This window comes from Oncorhynchus kisutch, unplaced genomic scaffold (genome assembly GCF_002021735.2).
Source record: "Oncorhynchus kisutch isolate 150728-3 unplaced genomic scaffold, Okis_V2 scaffold2384, whole genome shotgun sequence".
Lineage (NCBI taxonomy): Eukaryota > Metazoa > Chordata > Actinopteri > Salmoniformes > Salmonidae > Oncorhynchus > Oncorhynchus kisutch.
In genome coordinates this window covers 18109-27321 of record NW_022264329.1, presented here as the reverse complement: position 1 = coordinate 27321, position 9213 = coordinate 18109, and the positions used below count along the sequence as shown (strand labels likewise).

General features: G+C 44.9%; 1 long non-coding RNA gene across 1 annotated transcript; it reads right to left on the bottom strand.

Annotated features, from left to right (window-relative positions):
- Positions 1–7335: 7335 nt before the first annotated feature.
- LOC116370008 (uncharacterized) lies at positions 7336–9213 on the bottom strand. Its single transcript, XR_004208693.1, has 3 exons — positions 9047–9213; positions 8896–8954; positions 7336–8803 (listed from the first exon to the last, which is right to left on the bottom strand). It is a non-coding gene; the product is annotated as an uncharacterized LOC116370008 (long non-coding RNA).

Genomic DNA, 9213 nt, shown 5'->3' with positions numbered 1-9213 from the left:
AAAAGTAGTTCAGTAGTTCATATATATTTAACTACTTTTGACAATGGTCTCGTCCAAAAAAATCACAGATTTTAGTTTTAGTTTCGGTTGCAGAACGTATAAATTTTGTTGATGGGCATTTCCTTCTCTCTCCCATTTGGTAAGGGTTTTCTCCGATCACAAAGCAGTTCATCACATCTGACTCCAATGAATCAATTTACAAATTCAATTCAAGCTGCAATTAAAGAGTGGATTCAAAATAACTTGTTCCAAATAGTGGATTAGGGACATTATCTTAAGATCTGAATCAAATAGCCAATATAATAGAGGTTTTGGTGAGTCGCTCTTTTTCAGGTCCAGTAGCTGCTTGCCTGATCTCACCTTATCAACGAATTCTGGGGCCAGAGCTCCTGACCTAGCCGGTCCTTGAGCACTTCATAGTCACCACTCCCCCTGTTGATGAAGAGCAGGATGTGCCCCTTCACCTCTGACTGGTACAGACCCACTGCTGTCTCTCTGTGTGTAGGTGTGTGTATGTGTGTGAGAGAGAGAGACAAAGGGACAAAGAGAAAGACAGAACTATGGGAAATAGATATCAAAATAGGCATGTGCCAGTACATTAACTGTCTGTAGGTGTAGTCTGGTTATATGACTGAACATGAAAGGATAACAATACAAAGATGTGATGCCAAGGTGTAGTTTTAACAAGGCTGGTTTAAATCTTGTCTAAATTTGCATTCCATGTATTTGTAATGCGAGTCAAGCAGGTGATTTCTGATGGAAATTTTGGACGGTTGCTTCTGCCGAGTCATTGTGGCTGGTTGCTTCTGCTGCTGAGGTACGAGAGCCGGTTGCTTCACCTAAGGTATTTGCGCCAGTCGTCACACTTGCTGAGGCATTGTGGCTGGTTGCTTCTGCTGAAGAGGCATGCGAGCCCGTACCTTTTGTTGCTGGGACATTGGCGCAGGTTCCTTTTAATGAAGCGTGGAGAATATATCTATAATTTACCTAGGAAACAAAGACAAAAAGTTCAAAATAGTAAAATGGCAGAATTTGAAGTCATTGGAACTATACAAATGCTGTTTTTTTTACTTAATTCATTTGTGTATAACAAACACCGTTAGGTGTAGGATAACAGGTTATCCCTCCAATGAATAGATCAATTGAAGGTCAGAATTCTCATAATATGCAGTTAGTGAATGATTTCAGCAGAAATGTACATGTTCAAAGACATTCTGTTGTGTGTAGAGCATATTTGAGTTAATTGACATATTCCCAATCAATTGTGTTTTTTGTTAGTTTCTCGAGTTGTTTGGAACTTGTCTTTTTACTTATTTTGTATATAATGTTGCCGCTATCATCTCTTATGACCGAAAATAACTGCAATTACTCACCACGGACTGGCAGAATCCTTTTTTTTGGAACAGAATCCTTTTTTTGGGACAGGCCCAGATCCGTGATTTGTGTGAAGAGAAGGTGGAGAAAAGGGGGCCAGAGGCTGGACTGCCTTCTGAGATTTAGTAGGCAATCGAATAAACCCCCACTTCCTTCTATTCTGCTAGCAAATGTGCAATCTTTGGAAAATAAAATAGATGACCTAAGCGGAAGATTAATTCAAAATTTTAATATCTTATGCTTCACGGAGTCATGGCTGAACGACGACATTATCAACATACAGCTGGCTATCCTCCAGGATAGAACAGCGGTGTCTGGTAAGACAAGGGCGGTGGACTATGTATTTTTGTAAATAACAGCTGGTGCACGATATCTAAGGAAGTCTCGAGCTATTGCCAGCCTGAGGTAGAATATCTCATGATAAGCTGTAGACCACACTATCTACCTAGAGAGTTATCTGTATTTTTTGTAGCTGTATACATACCACCACAGACTGAGGCTGGCACTAAGACCACATTGAAGGAACTGTATTCTGCCCTAAGCAAAAAGGAAAAAGCTCACCAGGAGACGGTGCTCCTCGTAGCCGGGGACTTAAATGTATGGAAACTTAAATACATCTTACCATATTTCTATCAGCATGTTACATGTGCAACCAGAGGGGAAAAAAAAAAAAACTCTGGACCACCTTTACTCCACACACAGAGACGCATACAAAGCTCTCCCTCACCCTCCATTTGGTAAATCTGACCATAATTCTATCCTCCTGCTTACAAGCAATAATTAAAGCAGGAAACACCAGTGACCTGATCAATAAAAAAGTGGTCAGATGAAGCAGCTGCTAAGCTACATGACTGTTTTGCCAGCACAGACTGGAATATATTCCGGGATTCCTCCGATGACATTGAGGAGTACACCACATCAGTCATTGGCTTCATCAATAAGTGCATCAATGACGTCATCCCCACAGTGACCGTTTGTACATAACCCAACCAGAAACCATGGATTACAGGCAACATTTGCACTGAGCTAAAGGCTAGAGTTGCCGCTTTCAAGGAGCGGGACGCCAACCCGGAAGCTTATAAGAAATCCCGCTATGCCCTCCGATGAACCATCAAACGGGCAAAGCATCAATACAGGACTAAGATTGATCGTACTACACCGGCTCTGACACTCGTCGGATGTGGCAGGGCTTGCGAACCTTTACAGACTACAAAGGGAAGCACAGCACGAGAGCTGCCCAGTGACACCTGCCTACCAGACGAGCTAGAATACTTCTATGCTCACTTCGAGGCAAATAACACTGAAACATGCATGAGAGCAAAATCTGATCAGGAAGACTGCGTGATCACGCTCTCTCCGCAACCAATGTGAGTAAGACCTTTACACAGGTCAACATTCACAAGACCGCAGGGCTTGACAGATTACCAGGACGTGTACTGCGAGCAGGTGCTGACCAACTGGCAAGTGTCTTCACTGACATTTTCAACCTCTCCCTGTCCAAGTCTGTAATACCAACATGTTTTAAGCAGACCACTATAGTCCCTGTGCTCAAGAACACTAAGGTAACCTGCCTAAATGTCTACCAACCCGTAGCACTCACGTCTGTAGCTATGAAGTGCTTTGAAAGGCAGGTCATGGCTCACATCAACACCATTATCCCAGAAACACTAGACCCACTCAATTTGCATACCGTCCTAACAGATCCACAGATGCAATTTTATTGCACTCCACACTGCTATTCTTTCCTATTCTTTGACTAGTGCTCAGCATTCAACATCATAGTGCCCTCAAAGCTCATCAATAAGCTAAGGACCCTGGGACTAAACACCTCCCTCTGCAACTGGATCCTGGACTTCCTGACGGCCCGCCACCAGGTGGTAAGGGTAGGTAATAACACATCCGCCACACTGATCCTCAACACGGGGCCACTCAGGGGTGCGTGCTCAGTCCCCTCCTGTACTCCCTGTTCACTCATGACAGCACGGCCAGGCACGACTCCAACACCATCATTAAGTTTGTTGACGACACAACAGTGGTAGGCCTGACCACAGACAACGAGACAGCCTATAGGGAGGAGGTCAGAGATATGGCCGTGTGGTGCAAGGACAACAACCATTCCCTAAATGTGATCAAGACAAAGGAGATGATTGTAGACTACAGGAAAGAGAGGACCGAGCATTCCCCCATTCTCATCGACGGGGCTGTAGTGGAGGTTGAGAGCTTCAAGTTCCTTGGTGTCCACATCACCAACAAGCGAACATGTTCCAAGCACACCAAGACAGTCGTGAAGCCAGCACGACAAAACCTATTCCCACTCAGGAGACTAAAAAGATTTGGCATGGGTCCTCATATCTTCTAAAAGGTTCTACAGCTGCACCATCGAGAGTATCCTGACTGGTTGAATATCTGCCCGGTATGGCAACTGCTCAGCCTCCGACCGCAAGGTACTACAGAGGGTAGTGTGAACGGCATAGTACATCACTGGGGACAAGCTTCCTGCCATCCAGGACCTCTGTACCAGGCCATGTCAGAGGAAGGCCCTAAAAATTGTCAAAGACTCCAGCCACCCTAGTCATTGACTGGTTTCTCTGCTACCGCACGGCAAGCGGTACCAGAGCACCAAGTCTAGGTCCAAGAGGCTTCTAAACAGCTTCTACCCCCAAGCCATAAGACTCCTGAACACCTAGTCAAACGGCTAATCAGACTACTTGCATCCCCCCTTTACACCGCTGCTACTCTCTGTGGTTATCTATGCATTGTTTAATAACTCCACCTACATATTACCTCAACTAAAAAGGTGCACCTACACATTGACTCTGTACCCCCCTGTATATAGTCTCACTATTGTTATTTTACTGCTGCTCTTTAATTACTTGCTACTTTTGTTTCTTATTCATATTTGTTTTTAAACTGCATTGTTGCTTACGGGCTCCTAAGTAAGCATTTCACTGTTGCATTCGGTAGCACGAACGGCCTAGTACATTACTGGGGCCAAGCTTCCTGCCATCCAGGCAGAGGTAGACATTAAAAACACACAGTATTTCAAAACACAAGGAGGAACTTTTAAAGGTACAATATTTTATTGTTTTACAAGTAATGCAGGGTAGAACGAGCAACAGCAACTCCCTGGCCGACGCAAAAGCATACAGTGGAAGCAACAACTCAGAATTGTCATCCAAAGGATGAATCTACCATTGCAATTCTGTTGAAAGATGATTAGTACAACGGATTTAAACACATGCTTGTTCAATGAACCATGAATGAACATTCACCTGTTGAACGGTCGTTAAGACACGAACAGCTTACAGACGGTAGGCAAATAAGGTCACAGTTATGAAAACTTAGGACACTAAAAAAGGCCTTTCTACTGACTCTAAAAAACACCACGTCCAGGGTCCCTAGTTATCTGGGTGAACGTGCCTTAGGCATGCTGCAAGGAGACTGCAGATGGGGCCAGGGCGATAAATTGCAATGTCTATACTGTGAGACGCCTAAGACAGCACTACAGGGATACGGACAGCTGATCGTCCTTGCAGTGACAGACCACGTGTAACAACACCTGCACAGGATCAGTACATCGAAAGATCACAAATGCGGGATAGGAACAGGATGGCAACAACTGCAGAGTTACACAGCTTATTGCCACAGCTACTTGCCCAAGCCTCCCCAGTTTCTCCTTCACCCAAATCCAGATAGCAGATGTTCTGAAAGAGCTGCAAAACCTGGACTCCTACAAATCAGCTGGGCTAGACAATCTGGACCCTCTCTTTCTAAAATTATCCGCCCCCATTGTTGGAACCCCTATTACCAGTCTTATCAATCTCTTTCGTATTGTCAGAGATCACGAAAAGATTGGAAAGCTGCTGCGGTCATCCCCCTCTTCAAAGTGGTTGACACTCTATACCCAAACTGTTATAGACCTATATCCAACCTGCCTAAAGTTTTCTAAAGCCAAGTTAATAAACAGATCACAGAGCATTTCGAATCCCACCGTACCTTCTCCGCTGTGCGATCCGGTTTCCGAGCTGGTCACAGGTGCACCTCAGCCACGCTCAAGGTCCTAAACGATATCATAACCGCCATCGATAAAAGCCAGTACTGTACAGCCGTCTTCATCGACCTGGCCAAGGCCTTCGACTCTGTCAATCCCCGTATCCTTATGGGCAGACTCAACAGCCTTGGTTTCTCAAATGACTGCCTCGCCTGGTTCACCAACTACTTCTCAGACAGAGTTCAGTGTGTCAAATCGGAGGGCCTGTTGTCCGGACCTCTGGCAGTCTCTATGGGGGTACCATAGGGTTCAATTCTCGGGCCGACTCTTTTCTCTGTATATATATATCAACGATGTCGCTCTTGCTGCAGGTGATTCCCTGATTCACCTCTACGCAGACACCATTCTGTATATATCTCGCCCTTCTTTGGACACTGTTAACCTCCAAATGAGCTTCAATGCCATCCAACACTCCTTCCGTGGCCTCCAACTGCTTTTAAATGCAAGTAAAACCAAATGCATGCTTTTCAACTGGTCGCTGCCCGCACCCTCCCGCCCGACTAGCATCACTACTCTGGACGGTTCTGACTTAGAATATGTGGACAACTACAAATACCTAGGTGTCTGGCTAGGCTGTGAACTCTCCTTCCAGACTCATATAGCATCTCCAATCCATAATTCAATCTAGAATCGGCTTCCAATTTCGTAACAGATCCTACTTCACTCACACCAAACAAAGCCTGCCATGGTGGAAGAGTTGGGTAACATCTCACAGCAAGAACTGGCAAATCTGGTGCAGTCCATGAGGAGGAGATGTATTGCAGTACTTAATGCAGCACGTGGCCACACAAGATACTTCCTGTTACTTTTGATTTTGTCTCCCCCTTTGTTCAGGAACACATAATTCCAGTTCTGTTAGTCATGTCTGTGGAACTGTGGAACTCAGTTTGTGTCAGTTGTAGAATCTTATGCTCATACAAAAATTGACATGTTAAGTTTGCTGGAAATAAACACAGGACGTTTAATTTTTTGCAGTTTATATTAACTTCAGTTGCAGTGAAATGATAATCTCTTTAAATTGTCTTGGGAAAAGAGTGAATAAATATTTCTATCAGCGTCTCGGGGAAAATGCCAATGCACATGTAATGTGTCATCTTTGACACTTTTGCAAGCAGACAGCATTTCAACCACATAAAATACACACCCAAGACTAACTGAAGTTACCATTCTCAGCTTTACATTTCCTTAAAATCTGTCAAAATTGCATTTGGCACAGGACCAATGTTTCCACTGTTCTAGCATGCTACCTGGTCCTTAAATAATTTTACCTGTTATGACTAATGCATTCATTCTATCAACGTAAGACATTTGTGAGCACTACTTTAGTCTTCTGGGGCAACAAGTTATGACAGAAGAGAAGCTGCATGTATTAAACTATAGTTGACAAATGGCAGAACTAATGTAAGTAAGCAGAAACGTGTCTAAATTAGGGGTGAAAGTAGCCATTAAGCTCAGTTATGGTGGATCAAACTGGACAGGTAGCCCACTTTAAATTGATTTGTTTGACAGAGTCAGACAACCACAAGAGGCGAAACGGAGCCTGCGCATACCACAAAAACAGAAGAGGTTTATATGCCACAGTAGCCCATCTCCGGGGTACAAGCTTTCTCAGGTTTTTGTAAAACAGGATTTGATGTTTACATGGCAACACAAAATAAATACTTCAGGATCCCGAATAACGGGATATTGATGTACATGTAAACGTGGTCAGTGGCTTTAACGTAGAGACAATCTTGGGGTTTGTCAACCAGCAGCAAAGATAAATTATAGATTTGATATCCAAAAGATAAGGAACTGTGAACCACATTCCCAATTACTACAAATTGCACTGGCAACCAACACTGTTCTCAACCAGCAAGCCAAAGGTAGACATTAAAACACACTATTTCAAAACACAAGGAGGCACTTTTAAAAAAGGTACAATATTTTATTGTTTTACAAGTAATGCAGGGTAGAACGAGCAGCAGCAACTCCCTGGCCGACGCATAAGCATACAGTGGAAGCTTAAAGAAAGTGTCAGCAACAACTCAGAATTGTCATCCAAAGGATGAATCTACCATTGCAATTCTGTTGATAGACGATGAGTACAACGGATTTCAAAATCAGAACGCAAAGTGCAGGTGAGTGTAGAAGTTGCACATTACATTGCATCCCAGTAGTCGTAGCAGGTGGGGATATGCTTGGTTCAGAGATATCTCTCGGACTGTAGTGACGTTTGCATAACCTACCCAGTGGTGTGGCAGGTTTGGGAGTAGACAGTATTGCCCTTCTCATACACCGATTTGTAACTATGTTAGTACGAGAATTGACTGTTCAACGATGCTGCTTTGAACGCTGCTGGAGATGACACATTGGGTGCTTTCATTGTCACCCTCATACCCAAAATCCTGAGAAACATCACTGCTGCTAATATCCATGTTGCTTGAGGAGTTGGCCCTCCTGTTCAAGGCCTGTCGCTTCTGCCGAGGCAAGGGCGCCTGTCGCTTCTGCCGAGGCAAGGGCGCCTGTCGCTTCTGCCGAGGCAAGGGCGCCTGTCGCTTCTGCCGAGGCATTTGAACCAGATTCCGCACTTGAGGTACCGTGGCCGGTTGCTTCCTCTGCCGAGGCAAAGTGGCCGGTTGTTTCACCGAAGGTATTTAGGCCAGTCGTGGTGCTTGATGAAGCACTGTGGCCAGATGCTTCACCTAAGGTATTTGGGCCAGCTGCCACACTTAGAGGCATTATGGGTGGCCGCTTGCGTGGCACTGTGGCCAGTTGCTTCCTCTGCAGAGGCACTGTGGCCAGTTACTTCACCTGAGGCACTTGGGCCAGTCGTGGCGCTTGATGAAGCATTGTGGCCAGTTGCTTCAGCTAAGGTATTTGGGCCAGTCGTGACGCTTGCTGAGATATTATGGGTTGCTGCTTCTGCTGAGGCACGGGAGTCGGCTCCTTCACCCAAGGTATTTGGCCCAGTCGTGACGCTTGCAGAGGCATTGTGGTTGGCCGCTTCTGAGGCATTATGAGTGGCCGTTTGCATGGCACTGTGTCCAGTTGCTTCCGCTGCCGAGGCACCGTGGCCAGTTGCTTCACCTAAGGTATTTGGGCCAGTTGCCATACTTGCCGAGGCATTATGGGTGATCGCTTGCGCGGCACTGTGGCCAGCTGCTTCACCTAAGGCATTTGGGACTGTCGTGGCGCTTGATGAAGCATTGTGGCCAGTTGCTTCAGCTAAGGTATTTGGGCCAGTCGTGACGCTTGCAGAGGCATTATGGGTGGCTGCTTCACCTGCTGAGGCACGGGAGCCGGTAGCTTCACCTGTCGAGGCACGGGAGCCAGTAGCTTCCGCTGCATTGTGGCCAGTTCCTTTTACTTGATTTTGGGGAATATATCTATAATTACCTACAAAAGAAAATAATACGTTTCAAATCGTAAAATGCCAGCATTTGAAGCCATTTAATTTCACTGAATTAAATGTGCAGAACAAAACACACCTTTAGGTGGAGGATAACAGGTTATCCCTCCAATTAGCAGGCAACAAATCCAAGAAATTCTAAATAAAAACAAAAACATCCTAGTCAGTTAAATACAGCTACCTGTAAAACATGGAAGACAAGGGAATCAAACTAGAGCCATACAACTTACCTCAAAGACATTTCAAAACTCACAGCCATTTTTCTCATCAAAACCTCAGTAGTCAGAACTAATGGTAGCCAGAAGCCTTACCAGGAGATCCCTGATATTGTATCTGATTGTCTTTTTTGCTGCGCCTTACAAAGGAATCCTAGACCCTTCTAATTTGGCTGGTTAAT